The following is a 17454-nucleotide window of genomic DNA, read 5'->3' as shown; positions in this document are numbered from 1 at the left end:
CCTCTTGTCCAAGTCATCTTGAAGAAGATACAGTAGCTCTTAGGGTTGCAGGGGTCTGCAGACTGATTGTAACTCACAGCAGGAGAGATATTTATTGTACATTAGTAGGGGGTACTGATTTTGGATGATCAGCCATGATCATATTGAATGGCGGTGGTGGCTCGAAGGGCCGAATGGCCTCCTCCTACACCTGTTTTCTATGTTTCTATTATACTGATTCGGTGAAGTGGGCCGTTGGAAGCTCTGCAGCAGCCTGGAGCTCATTGACTCTATGATGCAATGACTCTTGGTTTCCAACATTTCTGAAAGATGAAAGGCTTGGAGATTTTCCAGTGGTTAGCAACAGGCACTACAGGATTTGAGTTTAGTTTGAGTTTTGTTTATTGTCACGTGTAGCAAGGTACAGTGAAAAACTCTTGCTGCGTGCTAACCAGTCAGCGGAAAGACAATACATGATTACAATCAAGCCATCCGCAGAGTACAGATACTGTACATGGCAAAGGGAATAACATGAATAAGTGCAAGGTAAAACCAGTAAAGTCCAATCAAAGATAGTCCGAGGGTTTCCAATGAGGTAGATAGTAGTTCAGGACTAGTCTCCAGTTGCTGGTTGGATGGTGGAGGCTTAGTTGAGTTTAGAGATACAGCTCGGAAACAGGCCCTTCGGCCCACCGAGTCTGCACCGACCAGCGATCCCCGCACATTAACACTATCCTACACACATTAGGGACAATTTACACTTTACGCCAAGCCAATTAGCCTACATACCTGAACGTCTTAGGAGTGTGGGTGGAAACTGAAGACTCCAGAGAAAATCCATGCAGGTCACGGGGAGAACGCACAAACTCCGTACAGACAGCACCCGTAGTCAGGATTGAACCCAGGTCTCCTGGGCTGCATTCGCTGTAAGGCAGCAACTCTACCGCTGCACCACCGTGGCCGCCCTACGTTTGTATATTCAATCGATAAAATTGCATCTCATATATCAGATCTCAGAACGACAACTGAAGTACAAAATCTGGTAAAGAATAGCTTGGTGATAATTCAACATGGCTTCATTCCCATTCTTTGGTATGCACTTTGTGCTGCCTCATATGTGCTGGGTCGTTTTGTTTTGTGCATCATTTTCTTATTGTAAATTGATTTAGACAGAAGCATAATGTGTTGTTATGTGGTGACCTTTCCCAAATTGGCAGGGGTTGAAGTGAACATCTTAGATCTTCACATTCGCCAGGAAGAAATGTACTATGATTCAGGTCAGCTATTAGAACGAGGAATTTATTCCAAAAAATTAATTCAGAGCACAGAACCATTCAAAAACAAAAGAGACCTATGGCTTATGGAAACTGTCATCCAGAGCACAAAGTTTGTCTGTGGAAATCGTCAGTACCAGTCAAATCTTCCCAATATTCCATAGAAGGTGGCGCAGCGGTAGAGTTGCTGCCAGACAGCACCAGAGAAACGGGTTTGATGCCGACCAGGGGTGTTGTCTGTGCGGAGTTTGTACGTTCTCCCTGTGACCTGCGTGGGTTTTCTCCGGGTGCTCTGGTTTCCTCCCATGTTCCAAAGATGTGCAAGTTTGTAGGTACATTGGGTTCGATAAAATTATAAATGTCCCTAGTGCGTAGGATAGTGCTAGTGTACGGGGGTGATCGCTGGTCGGCACAGACTCGGAGGGCTGAAGGGGCAGTTTCCACGCTGTATCTCTGAACTAATATAAACTAAATTAAATAGTACACTTGTGTTCTCCAGCAACAGGCAAAGGGTAACAAAAAGATGGACCAATCCGAGTGGATTTATCTGCAGCCTAGCCAGGGGGGAAGTAAAACAAGGTGACGCACAGCAGACAATGGCTGATTCAGCACTGACATTAAATCTGCAACTATGCAATGCTTGGTTGGGACGTACAACGAGATCTGAGTGTCCGGGTGCATCAGTCACTGAAAGGAAGCATGCAGGTACAGCAGGCAGTGAAGAAAGCCAATTAAATGTTGGCCTTCATAACAGGAGGAGTTGAGTATAGGAGCAAAGAGGTCCTTCTGCAGTAGTACAGGGCCCTAGTGAGACCACACCTGGAGTACTGTGTGCAGTTTTGGTCTCCAAATTTGAGGAAGGATATTCTTGCTATTGAGGGTGTGCAGCGTAGGTTTACTAGGTTAATTCCCGGAATGGCGGGACTGTCATATGTTGAAAGACTGGAGCGACTAGGCTTGTATACACTGGAATTTAGAAGGATGAGAGGGGATCTTATCGAAACGTATAAGATTATTAAGGGGTTGGACACATTAAAGGCAGGAAACATGTTCCCAATGTTAGGGGAGTCCAGAACAAGGGGCCACAGTTTAAGAATAAGGGGTAGGCCATTTAGAACTGAGATGAGGAAAAACTTTTTCAGTCAGAGAGTTGTGAATCTGTAGAATTCTCTGCCTCAGAAAGCAGTGGAGGCCAATTCTCTGAATGCATTCAAGAGAGAGCTGGATAGAGCTCTTAAGGAAAGCGGAGTCAGGGGGTATGTGGAGAAGGCAGGAACGGGGTACTGATTGAGAATGATCAGCCATGATCACATTGAATGGTGGTGCTGGCTCGAAGGGCCGAATGGCCTCCTCCTGCACCTATTGTCTATTGTCTATTGTCTATTGTCTATTGTCTATTGCTTTGGCTAGTTTGACACCATTGACAACCATGGTCCTAGTGCATCAGTCACTGAAAGGAAGCATGCAGATACAGCAGGCAGTGAAGAAAGCCAATGAAATGTTGGCCTTCATAACAAGAGGAGTTGAGTATAGGAGCAAAGAGGTCCTTCTGCAGTTGTACACGGCCCTAGTGAGACCGCACCTGGAGTACTGTGTGCAGTTTTGGTCTCCCAATTTGAGGAAGGACATTCTTGCTATTGAGAGTGCAGTGTAGGTTCACCATTGAAGGGCCTGTTTCCACTCTGTATGACTATGACTCTATCTATCACAATTGTATTTGGAAGAACCTTGGAGGTTCCAAAATAGGTCAGTAGAAAATTTCCAGTCGGTATCTCATCGACATTCTTCACAAAGAATGCAAACTGCAGATGGCACTGTTCTCACACGTTTGGCCTCTGGATATCTCTTGCTTGTGGTAAAAGGAGTAGATGAATGGAAAGTTAAGTTTGGTTTAGTTTAGTGATAGAGCTGGGAAAACAGGCCCCTTCGGCCCACCGAGTCCGTGCCGACCAGCGATCCCCACACACTAACACTATCCTGCACACACTGGGGACAATTTACAATTATACCAAGCCAATTAACCCACAAAGCTGTACATCTTTGGAGTGGGGGTGGAAACCGGAGCACCTGGAGAAAACCCACACAGGTCATGGGGAGAATGTACAAACTCCGTACAGCTCTCTGAATCTGAAAGGTATCACTGCTCTCTAGTTGTAAGATGAGAGGGGGTAGAGATTGAAGAGGGACATCAGGGACTACTTTTTCACTTAGAGGATAGTCTGTATCTGGAATGAGCTGCCAGAGGAATCTATAGAAGTGGATACTTTTAAATGACATTTGAATAGATATATCGATGGGAAGGGTTTAGAGGTCTATGGGGCAAATGCGGGAAAATGGGACTAGCCCTATATGCTAACTTGGTCAGCATGGACCAGTTGAGCCGAAGGATCCGTTTCCATACATTATAGCTCGATGACTCCATGACTCTGGCCAAAGTAGTAGTTTAATAAACTCTGTGAAATGTCACACTCCTTTAGGCTAACCCCTTACATTGGTACCTCTGGGCTACCCGTGACATTTTCTAAATGTACCTGCACTAGATTCATAGAGTCAGGCAGCGTGGAAACAGGCCCTTTGGCCCAACCTGCCCACATCAACCAACATGTTCCAGCTACACTAGTTCCACCTGCCTGCGTTTGGCCTGTAGGCCTCTAAATTGACACATTTTGATCATGCTGAGCTTGCTACCTGCACTCTCTAAACATTTCAACCAAAGGTGCACTTAAGCACAGAGCTTTCTGGATGGAAGAACTGAAGCATTGATCAGGTTATTTGGAAGGATCAATGCCACATGGGTCAACTCTGTAATTAACTGTCTCTTGGAGAGAAAAAGGTTCCATCCCGTCCATGGGGGTTAAGATCTACAGCTTTGGTCTACAATAATGCAAGGGTGCAATGAACCTTAGTCCATAGTTAAATTGTTTTAAGATATCATGAGGCAACTACTAACTGGATTGCCTTACAGACAACAAAGGGGTCGTTTATGTAGGAAGGATCTGCTGGTTTACGCCAAAGATGGACACAAAATGCTAGATGAACTCAGTGGGACAGGGTCTTCAATGAGGTAGATGGTAGCTCGGGATCTGCTCTCTATTTGTAAGATGTAAGATCTGTGGAGAGAGGGAATGGGTGAGACCGTGAGGAGATTTCGCAGTGGAGCAGACGAAATGTGTAGAAAGGAACAGCAGATAATTTACTTGTTTTACGACAATCTTCCATTAAAGTGCAATCAGTAGATTTCAAGTGTCTGGAAACCCACCTAAAATTATTGCTTTGGAAATGATGAAATATATGTGCCTTACTCAAAAAATACCAGTCCCAGAGGATTTCCCATTATTATCCTCCCGACGGATTATCTAATATTGTGACATTTATAATGCTGGCAACATTAATATTCCTTGGCACAAAGATAAATGTTAATTCCTACACATACATCAAAGATATCAAGTTTTACTTTTAAAAGCCCACCGTCAGAAATGCAGTCACGTGTAATCTTTGACAGATTGGCTAGAAATGGTCCTATTTTACTGTGTATAATAAAAGTGCATATTTTAGAACATTATGCATGACGAACAAACTGATTTTTTTTTTGTGAGGTAGCATAAATAATTTACTCATAGAAAGAGCAAGTCCAACTTAACGTACAATATTTCAACCACTTCTTTATGGAAAGAAGCAACAAGTGAAATAATCCATTGTACCTACAATGTGTCGAAACAAAGAGCTGTAGGTGCTGGTTTATAACAAAGATAGACACAAAGTGATGGAGTAACTCAGCGGGTCAGGCAGCATCTCCGGAGAGATAAAGGATGGGTGACGTTTCGGGGTCGGGCCCGAAAAGTCACCTATCGTTTTTCTTCAGAGATGCTGCCTGATCCGCTGATTTACTCCAGCACTTTGTGTCTACCTACAATGTTCCTTAGTTCAGTTTCAATAGTCTTATTTTTCTTATTCTAACTTAAATGTAATTATGTTAGCGAATCAACAAAAAAAAATTGGTGTCATAAATATCATTTCATAATAATAATGAAATTCGGTTTATTGGTCCTTTTCATATCTTTCATATATTGATCCACAAATGGCTTGGCAGTTATCCATAAGTGTTGCGCGCTTTCTGTCGCTGGCGTAGGTTATTGCAAATAACTCATTTGAAAAACGGTAGAGTAATGGGGATTAAATGGGACAATCGGCAAGGATAATTGGTGTTGAGAACAATAAAAATAATGTCAATGTTTTTTAATTTATTAAATTCCGGTAGCTAAATTCAGATCTAATTTAGACATGTCTTTGCTGTTCAACGTTAATTTCCAGTTTGTGGACATATAAAGTACAACTACGTTTGTGACATTTGTGTAATGAAAATTGGTAGAATAACTCAACGGAAACGCGCAGATTTGATGGAGAATCTGTGCAGATCCAACTCTGCCCGCTTCTGTAGAAGATCGAAACACTTCCAAAAGACTTGTTACTTTTTCCAACGACGTGCTTGAAACCCAACCCCGTGACGAATATTTAAAGTGGCGATTTTCGTTTTGACTTTTATTTTTTTTACGCCTGGACTCAAGAGATGGTAATCTTCATCGCGTTTGATACGAGACTCTTATCGCCGCGGCCGCACTCCTACGGATCACGCAGAGATCATGTTAAAACGTTAGTGTAAGAAAATAACTGCAGATGCTGGTACAAATCGAAGGTATTTTTTCACAAAATGCTGGAGTAACTCAGCGGGTCAGGCAGCATCTCAGGAGAGAAGGAATGGGCGACGTTTCGGGTCGAGACCTTTCTTCAGTCTGAAGAAGAGTCTCGACCCGAAACGTCGCCCATTCCTTCTCTCCTGAGATGCTGCCTGACCCGCTGAGTTACTCCAGCATTTTGTGAATGTTAAAGCGTTATCTCTGCGTGAGATTGGGAAGGGGGGGGGGGGCGATCAGCGGGTGCTGATTCTATCAACAAAGCGAATTTACAGAAAACTCTGCTTTCAGTGTCGAACAGGTCAGGAGAATGATCAGCCACGATCACATTGGATGGCGGTGCTGGCTCGAAGAGCCGAATGGCCTCCTCCTCCACCTATTGTCTATTGTCCATTGTCTATTGACACATTATTGGCAACAACGCTAAATATAAGATTCATCTGGCGTGTGCCACTTTACCCAATCAGCAAAAATCAGATTTTTTAATGACTAAAATATATCAACTATTTACGTTGTTACATCGGGAATTACTGTACTTCCGACGTGCCATACCCACCCATATACATATATTATACATGTTTTAAAAAATCAGTGTATGTATATATCCACATACCCATCCATACACATATTATATATATATATTACATGTAATATCACATATTACATATTATACGTATGTGTATATATGCAAACACTGGTATTTTTTTATCGTTTATTGCATTGTTTACAGTGCACTATGTTCACATATTCTGTTGTGCTGCTGCAGGTAAGAATTTCATTGTTCCGTCTGGGTCACCACAATATAACACTCTTGACTTGACTTGGTTTATGATGTAGAAAGAATAACACTCATCAACAAAGTTGTTATTTATAGTGAAATTAAATAATCAGCAGATAGTGTTGTAAACAAATGTAAAAATGTTAAATGCCAACATTTAACAAGAGTCTAATCACAAAGAAAACTTACAATGATACCGGCGGTGGGTGCCCACGGACATTTGATTTAGTTTAGTTTCGAGATAGAGTGCAGAAACAGGCCCTTCGGCCCACCGACTCCGCGCCGACCAGCAATCCCCGGACATTTACACTATCCTACAGTGCACACACACACACACACACACACACTAGGGACATTTTACAGTTGTGCCAAACCAATTAACCTGCAATCTTGTAGGTCTTTGGAGTGTGGGAGGAAACCGGAGATCCCGGAGAAAACCCACGCATGTCACGGGGTGAACGTACAAACTCCGTATGTCCTCCGGGTTTTAACATGATCCGGGTGCGGAGAACATACGGAGTTTGTACGTTCACCCCGAGACATGCGTGCGTTTTCTCCGGGATCTCCGGTTTCCTCCCACACTCCAAAGACGTACAAGTTTGCAGGTTAAATGGCTTGGTACAACTGTAAAATGTCCCTAGTGTGTGTGTTGTGTGCGTCAGGATCGAACCCGGGTTTCTGTAAGGCAACAACTCTACAGCTGCGCCACCGAATAAATCCGAATATTTCTTCACAAATAAATCGTGATTGCTTCAGTCGTACATCTCCATACGAATTACTGTGCCACCGGTGTAATGAATCTTGGTTTTTCGAAACAACGCTGGTCGCTGTAACAAATGGATTATTGAATGACAAACTATCCCCGAATGGCGTGATATACCTATTTTAATAAATTACAAATGGTAGGCTGAACTCGGTGTTGTTTACGAGGCCGGATAACATTGAAAGCACAAGCAATGGGCTATTACGGCCCTTAATGTCCACAGTGTAAGAATGGCAATTGGGTCGTGAAAGACCAACTATGCGTTGCATTGAGATGAAATGTATTTGCAAGGATCGTGACGCAGTTTACAATCGTCTTTCTTCATATCCTCAACTCTCCGTCTCTGTTAAATCAGTGTGTGTATATATCCACATACCCATCCATACACATATTATATATATTACATGTAATATTGCATATTACATATTATATGTATGCGTATATATACAAACACTTGTATTTTTTCTCGTTTATTACATTGTTTACACAAGCAATGGGCTATTACTATTTGACCAGTGGATAGTGACTTCGATAGACATCGATGAGATTCGTCTACTCAACCTGCAAGGGATAAAGAATGATAGGTGTAGGAAGGAACTGCAGATGCCGAAGATAGACACAAAATGCAGGAGTAACACAGCGGGCCAGGCAGCATCTCTGGAGAAAAGGAATAGGTGACGTTTCGGGTGGAGACCCTTCTTCAGACTTGAGTCAGGGGAGAGGGAAACGATATAGACGGCGATGTCAAGAGATATAGAAGAATGAATGAAAGATATGCAAAGAAGTAACGACGATAAAGGAAACAGGGCATTGTTAGCTGTTTGCTAGGTGAGAACTAGAAGCTGGGGCGACTTCGGTGGGGGAGGGATGGAGAGAGAGGAAATGCAAGGGTTACTTGAAGTTAGAGAAATCAATGAAGGATAGTTGATTAATGGAAATGAAACGGGCTGGGGTTCCCTGTGTTCAAATAATCTCTTGCAGGCGATTTGGCAATGTTTTGTCTCAAAATACATAATGTCAAGTCAAATGGTAAAAACTAGATGGGGGTAAAATAGTTTTTTTTTTAACAGAGACGGAGAGTTGAGGATATTGAGAAAGACGATTGTAAACTGCATCACGATCCTTGCAAATACATTTCATCTCAATGCAACGCATAGTTGGTCTTTTACGACCCAATTGCCATTCTTACACCAAGGGCCGGAATATCTTCTGTGTCTCAAATGCCTTCGAGTTTATGTTTCTCATGACCAGTTTTAGAACGGTGGGATATTTGCAACATTCAAGATTTCAGGGCGTTTCTTGATCATCTGAAGAAGGTGAATATCGGCATCGACCAAATGTGTGCCGTGGAACGGAATCGGTAACATCAAACCTTGGATAAACACAAAATGCTGGAGTAACTCAGCGGGTCAGGCAGGATCTCGGAAGAAGGGTCTCGACTCGAAACGTCACCTATTCCTTTTCTCCAGAGATGCTGCCTGACCCGCTGAGTTACTCCAGCTTTTTGTGTTTATCTTCAGGTTAAACCGCCATCTGCAGTTCCTTCTATACATTTCGTCTGTGCAAAAGGTTCCGGCCACTTATATGGGCGAGACGCCCTCAACTTTTATTACTAGGAGACGCAAAATACCTTTAAAAATTGCATTACTTTTCTTTAAATAAATGGACTGAAAACCGCAGAAAGCGATTGACTTTAGTGGTTTAAGTAGCAATCTCTCCTGGTGCATTCTTCTGTAAGCGCGAAGGAATGGGTAACGTTTCGGGTCGAGACCCTTCTTCAGACTGAAGATGGGTCTCGACCCGAAACGTCACCCATTCCTTCTCTCCCGAGATGCTGCCTGACCTGCTGAATTACTCCAGCATTTTGTGAATAAATCGATTTGCACCAGCATCTGCAGTTATTTTCTTATACTTCTGTAAGCGCGGAGTGTTTTGGCCAAATTATACCCCAAACCATTCGAGGCATCAAACCTTTCCTTACATCAACACAAACACGTATCCCAAACACACACAAAACCAGGAACCAACCATTGAATTTTAAGTCACTTCGGTTGAACTGGGAAAGCTTGCTGCTTTGAGACAGCTTGCAATGCTGCTGGCGCTGCGAGAGAAAAAAATAGATGCATTTAAAATTATCGTTTGGTCCGTAATCTTTGAACGTTTGATGAAACTGTAGAAAACAAACTTTTGCACTTCCAGGACTAAGCAAAGATGGCAGGGTTTCAATCACCTTGGTAGGGGAATGATTTCCACACAAGCGTTCCCGGGATATATTTCGCTGCACAGAACTTTGACCAAAGTTTCGACAAAACTTCAAAGTACAAGAAGACTTAATGAAAGTCTCAAGAAGGGTCTCGACCCGAAACGCCACCCATTCCTTCTCTCCAGAGATGCTGTCTGGCCCGCTGAGTTACTCCAGCTTTTTTTGTGTCTATCTTTGTGGAAAATCGGCGCGGGAATGGCATTTGAATGCGCTGTGAAGTGACAGTATCTGGGCGTCCAAAATTTAATATATCAACTCCACAAATCGTAAATGATGAACACAGTATCGCCAAAGCATTCTAATTCCTACATTAAGTTTTAACATTGAGAAAGGCACGGCTCGGCCCTAATTATGTGCCTGCTGAACTATTCGTTCAAGTTTCGATTTCCATATTAAACCAGGGATGCACGTTTCGCTAAGGTGACCTGTTTCAAATACGGATTCACTGCTGTGTGTTATCCCTGTCAGTTCCTCCAGTCAGAGATTAAATGCCTACCATGCACACGCTATTCACAAAAAAACGTTAATATCTCCCGTGCGAAGTGTATCCAGCTACAAATATTTTTATTTTACCTTCAGGAACAACTGTAATCATTTATTTATCGGGGGGGAAAAAAACCCCAACAAAGGCGAGGAAGCCGGTTAAAGGTCACTGGGCAGAATGTGGTGTGGGTGGAACCATGTCAAAGTATCCGATCTGAACAGAAGTGGCCACTTGTTTCGAAGTTCGACCCTCTCGAAGTCCTGTCACGTTGCTTGGGATAAATTACCTTGTTGCCCATTTATGGACGGCTAATTAAAAATATATATATCCCCCCCCCCCCCCCCACCCCCCACCCCATCCCCCTCACCCCCCACCGCCCACTTGAGTTAAAAGGAACGTATCTTCACTTCGGTTGCACCGATTTCCAAATACAAAATTATGGATTTTAATTTTATTGCTACTCCGGTGTTGATTTAAAAGCAAAACTTCCGTTTCCTGTCAGTGCAAGGACGAGTTGTCTGGGCAGAGAGAGGGAGAGAGGGGGAGAGAGAAATATCTCGACGTTAACAGTAGGGGGCAGAATATACAGGGCAAGATTAGCAAGTTTGCTGATGATACAAAAGTTAGTGGTTTTGCAGATAGTGAAGATGGGTGTTATACGAAAATAACTGCAGATGCTGGTACAAATCGATGGTATTTATTCACAAAATGCTGGAGTAACTCAGCAGGTCAGGCAGCATCTCAGGAGAGAAGGAATGGGTGACGTTTCGGGTCGAGACTCTTCTTCCTCAGACTGAAGAAGGGTCTCGACCCGAAACGTCACCCATTCCCTCTCTCCTGAGATGCTGCCTGACCTGCTGAGTTACTCCAGCATTTTGTGAAGATGGGTGTGAACGATTGCAGCAGAATCTGGATCGATTGGCCAGGTGGGCGGAGGAATGGTTGATGGAATTTAATACAGAGAAGTGTGAGGTGTTGCATTTAGGAATATCGAACGAGGGCAGGGCCTACACAATAAATTGTAGGCCTCTGGGTAGTGTTGTAGAGCAGATGGATCTAGGAGTGCAGGTGCATGGTTCCTTGAAGGTCGAGTACCAGGCAGGTAGATAAGGTGGTCAAAAAGGCTTTTGGCACTTTGGCCTTCATCAATCAGAGTATTGAGTATAGAAGTTGGGAGGTCATGTTGCAGTTGTATGTGACGTTGGTGAGACCGCATTTAGATTATTGTGTTCAGTTCTGGGCACCATATTATAGGAAAGATATTGTCAAGCTTGAAACGGTTCAGAAAGGATTTAGGAGGATGTTGCCAGGACTAGAGGGTGTGAGCTATAGGGAGAGGTTGAGTAGGCTGGGGTGGGTGTATGGAACAAGCTGCTAGAGGAGGTAGTTGAGGCTGGGACTATCCCATCGTTTAAGAAAAAGTTAGACAGGTACATGGATAGGACAGGTTTGGAGGGATATGGATCAAGCGCAGTCAAGTGGGACTAGTGTAGCTGGGACATTGTTGGCCGGTGTGGGCGAGTTGGGCTGAAGGGCCTGTTTCCACACTGTATCCACACTGTATCACTATATGACTCTGACTCTATGACTAATAGACGCTAACCCCACTTCAAGGAGCAAGCGAAAGCTGTGGACGTTGTAAAAAAGTTTAGAAGCACAGAACTTTAGATACTATCATTGTGTCATAGTGTGATACAACGTGGAAACAGGCCCTTCGGCCCTACTTGCCCACACAGGCCAACATGTCTCATTTACACTAGTCTCACCTGCCTGCATTTGGCCCATATCCCTCGAAACCTGACCTATCCATGTACATGTCTAACTGTTTCTTATACTTTGCAATAGTTCCTACCGCAACAACCTCCTCTGGCAGCTTGTTCCATACAACCACCACACTGTATGTGAAAAAGTTACCCCTCGGATTCCTATTAAATCTTTTCCCCTTCACCTTGAACCTATGCCCTCTGGTCGATTCGCCAACTCTGGCCCCCTACTGGTTTGTTAATACTCCAAAGAACACAAAGTGCTGGAGTAACTCAGCAGGTCCGGCAGCATCTCCAGAGAACATGGATAGGCGACATGTGCATCTGAAGAAGGGTCCCGACCCAAAACGTCATCTATCCATGTTCTCCAGAGATGCTGCCTGACCCGCTAAGTTACTCCAGCACTTTGTGTGTTCTTTTGTGTAAGGAAGTTCATTGCCTTTATTGGATTTATCAGCAAAAGTTGGCAGTTTCGTCGGTATCTTGGGTTACCTTTTAATTCAGTTCAGGGAAACTGTTAAATCGTTGTGCCGTGTGCAGATAAATAAAACACAATAAAACATCGATTAATGAATTCGCACCTTCTACATCGGTTCCTTGAAGATTAGGTTAATGTTCCTGCCTTTTGTTCTATTTCCCTCACCCTCTATCTCCCTTTCACCCTCTCTCTCTCTCTCTCTCTCTCTCTCTCTCTCTCTCTCTCTCTCTCTCTCTCTCTCTCTCTCTCTCTCTCTCTCTCTCAAGCCTTGTGAAACCATTGTGTTATTTAGTTTGTATTACAGCTCGAAGAACACATTTCAATGCAGCGATTTTGTTTTAGACTTCTACTTCATAACTATTGTCCCAGAGGAGAACCTATTATTCTCCGTTATAATTTCCCCCAGTTGAAACAAGGAACTGCAGATGCGGGTTTGCCAAGTAAATACACAGAATGCTGGAGTAACTCAGCGGGTCGGGCAGCATCCAGTCGAGTCCCTTCTTCTGAGTGAAGGAGAGTCCCGATCCGAAATGTCGCCTGTCCACGTTCTCCTGGATAAAGACTGGATAGGCTAGGCTTATACTCGCTGGAATTTAGAAGACTGAGGGGGGATCTTATAGAAACATATAAAATTCTTAAGGGATTGGAGAGGCTAGATGCGGGAAGATTGTTCCCGATGTTGGGGAAGTCCAGAACTAGGGGTCACAGCTTAAGGATAAGGGGGAAGTCTTTTAGGACCGAGATGAGAAAAAATTTCTTCACACAGAGAGTGGTGAGTCTGTGGAATTATCTGCCACAGAAGGCAGTTGAGGCCAGTTCATTGGCTATATTTAAGAGGGAGTTAGATGTGGCCCTTATGGCTAAAGGGATCAGGGGGTATGGAGAGAAGGCAGGTACAGGTTACTGAGCTGGATGATCAGCCATGATCATATTGAATGGCGGTGCAGGCTCGAAGGGCCGAATGGCCTACTCCGGCACCTATTTTCTATGTTTCTATGTTTCCAGGGATGCCGCCTGATGCGCTGAGTTACTCAAACATATTGTGTCTTACATTAGTTCCAGTGTTTTATTTGTGTACGATTCTACTCGTGTGGAATATGTTTTGACTGGATAGCATGCAAAAACGACGTGTTTTTTTTTTGTTGCGGTGCCTCTGTACACGTGACAATAATAAAATGAATTACACTTTGCTCAGGTCCACGATAAACTCGCGGCGAAAATGTAAAATCCGTTTTATGAAAAAAACGCACACATGGTGTTGAAGGAGTTAAATGGCGCTGACGAGCGTATCAGGAAATGCAGCAAACTGCAGTTGTCATCGTAGGTGGAAAAAGGATTCATAGAATAACACCGAAAATGTATCATTTTCACAGCGCATCTTTAAAACAAGGCGTTGATCGATGGAAGTCACGCTGTGAAGTCGATGCGAGTTAAATAGTTGTTTTGAATTGATGTATTTAAAGTTCAGACGTGGCACTTGAAGGTTCAGGAGTAAAAACACAGCAAAAAGACAGCAAATGCAGCGCGTGGAAACAAGGAATTGCAGACGCTGGTTTACCAAAAAAAGACACATAGTGCCGGAGTAACTAGGCGGCTCAGGCAGCATCGCTGAAGAACATGGAAAACACAGATTTAGATTAAAAGATACTGCGAAGTCACAATTTAAAATGTAACCGTTAATCTAAATTTATTTCCCAAGGCTACGAGGAAGTATTCCAGCCGAACAAATTATAGACACAAAATGCTGGAGTAACTCGGCGGGTCAGGCAGCGGTCTGTTGTTCCGACCCGAAACGCCATCTATTCCTTTTCTCCAGAGATGCTGCCTGTCCCGCTGAGTTATTCCAGCATTTTGTGTCTACCTTCGACTTAAACCAGCATCTGCAGTTCTTTCCTACACAATGTTATAATAAGTGTCCAGTCGGGCGTAAACACGGGTTTTCCCTAAATTAGCCCAGGTTCTCCAGAGATGCTGCCTGACCCGTGTCTTTTTTTTTGTAAACCACAATTTGCAGTGCCTTGTTTCTAGCTCTATCGTTTCTATCATTCTTCCTTAAATAAAACACTGTTCCTTCTTCATTTAACCAGATTCCATCGAATTAAGATGTCCTACCTGATACCGGCATTTTTTTAAATGTGGTTTATTTTCCCTGTTCCTCTGTTAAATAAACATAATCGAGAATTGTATTTTTTTTACACGTGTAAATCATCCGTGATATCCAATATTTATTGAAGCCTGCACATTGTCCAGCGATTTAGGTCTGTTCTATTACGACTGATACTGAGATTCATCTTTACCCAAAATAAAAAAGGGTTAAGTAGATATGTGAGGGGGATTTCATATGAAGGCTTAGCTTGCATAACGAATATCGCAGGCTGTTATTGAGTGTGTTGCGGGCTCCAACTGGTGACGCTGCGATCAATTTAATTAATGAAACTAGTAACTACCGCGATCTAGAAAAGTCCGATTGAAGTCTTAATAATAATAATCAATCCACGCACCACGACAAAGAATTGGTCAGACACAGTACCGTTGGTTCACTTGAGATTGAATAGGTAACTGGATTCAACGCGTTAAGATTGCAGAGCGGAAATTTCAACTATATCCAGTGATTTAGTACAAGCGTGCTAATCGCACCGCCTGTTCGTCCATATACACATATAGGAGGTCACATAATCTATATTCTACAAATAGGAACAATATTAATCTGTCATTTTTTCCCCCCAGTTTGTTTTCCAATTTAAGGCGATGGACTCCAAAAGTTAAACAATAAAAAGCTGGCGTAACTCAGCGGGACAGGCAGCATCCCAAAAGATAAATGTTCTAAGAGGGCGAAGAATATGTACGCAATCCAGACGATCTGCGGATAAAGCTGCGGATGATCTGGTAAATGGATCATACTGCAGAAATGATGTGGTCATTCCTGTCCCACCAATGGAAAAAAAATACATCTGATTCTTAGCTAGTTCGTTTGACGCAAAAACAAAAAGCCAGTCGCAGATATTTGCGGCTGATTATGTGTTCCGCGTTATTCCATGTTTACGTTGGGATTTTGGTGTGGGGGGTGTGTGGGGGGGGGGATTGGTTTTAGCTTAGATGGACATAAAATTCTGGAGTAACTCAGCGGGTCAGGCAGCATCTCTGGAGGAAAGGAATAGGTGACGTTTCGGGTCGAGACCCTTCTTCAGAGCTTGTTGTCCGACCCCCCCACAGTCTTTGAGCCTACAATGCCCTGATCGCCGCGGAGGTATTAAAAGTAGTTTTTAAGTCTCTGTGAGTAGAGCTAGGCTCCAAAGGACTTCACAATTAGTTAGTGTTGGCGGCGAACAGGAGACCAGAGGTAGTCGGAGTCCCAAAGAAGGATTGGCGAGATAGGGGGTGGGGATAGGGGATCGCACCCCCAAAGTGAGGCTAGAGAGAAAACAATATTTACAGTTGTTCATTTTCGCTACTCCGCTCCAATGAACAGCTTTGATGCGGACTTCTAAATCAGAGCCAGCGAAAGGACGCTGTCTTTATCAATACACTTATTAATTTTCAATCATAACCTGGCCATTGACGACTGAGAGAGATGGTGACGAATGGGGACTAAATTGTTGAAAGTCGAGATTGGCAAAGAAAAAGGAACAGTGTTGAAAATAAAAGAAAAACATAAAGAAAAAACATAATCTAACGCATGAAAAATCTACTCAGATTAAAACTTTAATTCCAATCCTGCCTTTTATCTTGAATATTTAAAAAATCTCAAAGAGCTGTAGTTTATTACACTTAATTGTATTTTCGAGCATTGGTTTTCCCTTCCAGAAATCAAACTTGTTTCAAAGAATAGTTGTATTTATTATTACGCAAAACGCATTCAAAATTAACTTCATATGCACGCTGCGCTTGTGCATGCAAGCAGATGCAAGGTATTTCTCCCCCCCCCCCCCCCCCCCCCCCCCCCCCCGAGCGCCTGGAAAACCGCATAAAAGAAGGAAATAGGTTGGGGAATAGGTAAAGGTTGATGGGTTGGTGAGGATCACAATTTGCAAGTAACACTGCCGGAGCGAGGGGAGACTTGAGGATCGATGTCCTTTGGCATTTATTCGCCGGAGCAGAGCATAGCCACGGGAACGAACCGCAGCGGAGTTTTCAAGTATTTTTTTTAAAGAGAAGGTTATAAATATGTGAAGCGGTGATATGTACTGCGAGACTGCAGTAGCACTGCACCAGCCAAAGAGCCGGCACAGGCATAGCATGTGAATCTGGCACAGTATTAAGACAACTGGAAATGTTCACAGACACATTAAGATGTTTCTACCCTTATCAAGTTATCGGACTCCAACTAACAACCTGAATTAAATTCCGATATGTCTGATTTGGATAACTGTAACATTATCCGGGGCCAGCTGAACAGACTTAAGCATTAGATGATGGGGGATTTCTTGAGCAATAGTCTCTGAAATGTTTCTTACGAGACGCGTTCGACTCGTGTTGCAAGTGGAACACGGTGAGAATTGTTAATGACCGAACTGTATCAAAGCAGATTTATTTGGGATTCTGTCTGGATCCGCACTTTGGATTTGACTTTTGCAGAGTTCATAGACTAAAGGACGGCGCGTTTAGAATCAACGGACCGCTTGGCAAGCGCACTGTGTCGTTACTGGTTTTAATTCAGATCATTGCACACATACTTTAAAAAAAAATCTCGTTCCCTATCCGTTGAACACATAAATACCAGCTGTGTTTCTTTTTAAAGTACAATCAGATTTCTGGAGTTTAGGACTTTTTGTTGTTGTTAATCAATCCGACCTATATTTTTTCTCCCTCTCTGATAACCGTCTTAGCGCTGGCATTTATTTATTGCTTCGCATACTTGTTGACATATTTTGACACATTATGTTATTCTATAAGGATGAATCTCCCGATGAGTCTAAACCGCAATATATATTCGCCGCTCATTCCGCGCACTTCTTGCGATTAAACAATCGGCCTTCTGGCA

This window comes from Rhinoraja longicauda, chromosome 5 (assembly GCF_053455715.1).
Source record: "Rhinoraja longicauda isolate Sanriku21f chromosome 5, sRhiLon1.1, whole genome shotgun sequence".
Taxonomy (NCBI): Eukaryota; Metazoa; Chordata; class Chondrichthyes; order Rajiformes; family Arhynchobatidae; genus Rhinoraja; species Rhinoraja longicauda.
The sequence above is the reverse complement of the archived record's forward strand: the minus strand, read 5'-3'. Positions refer to the sequence as shown.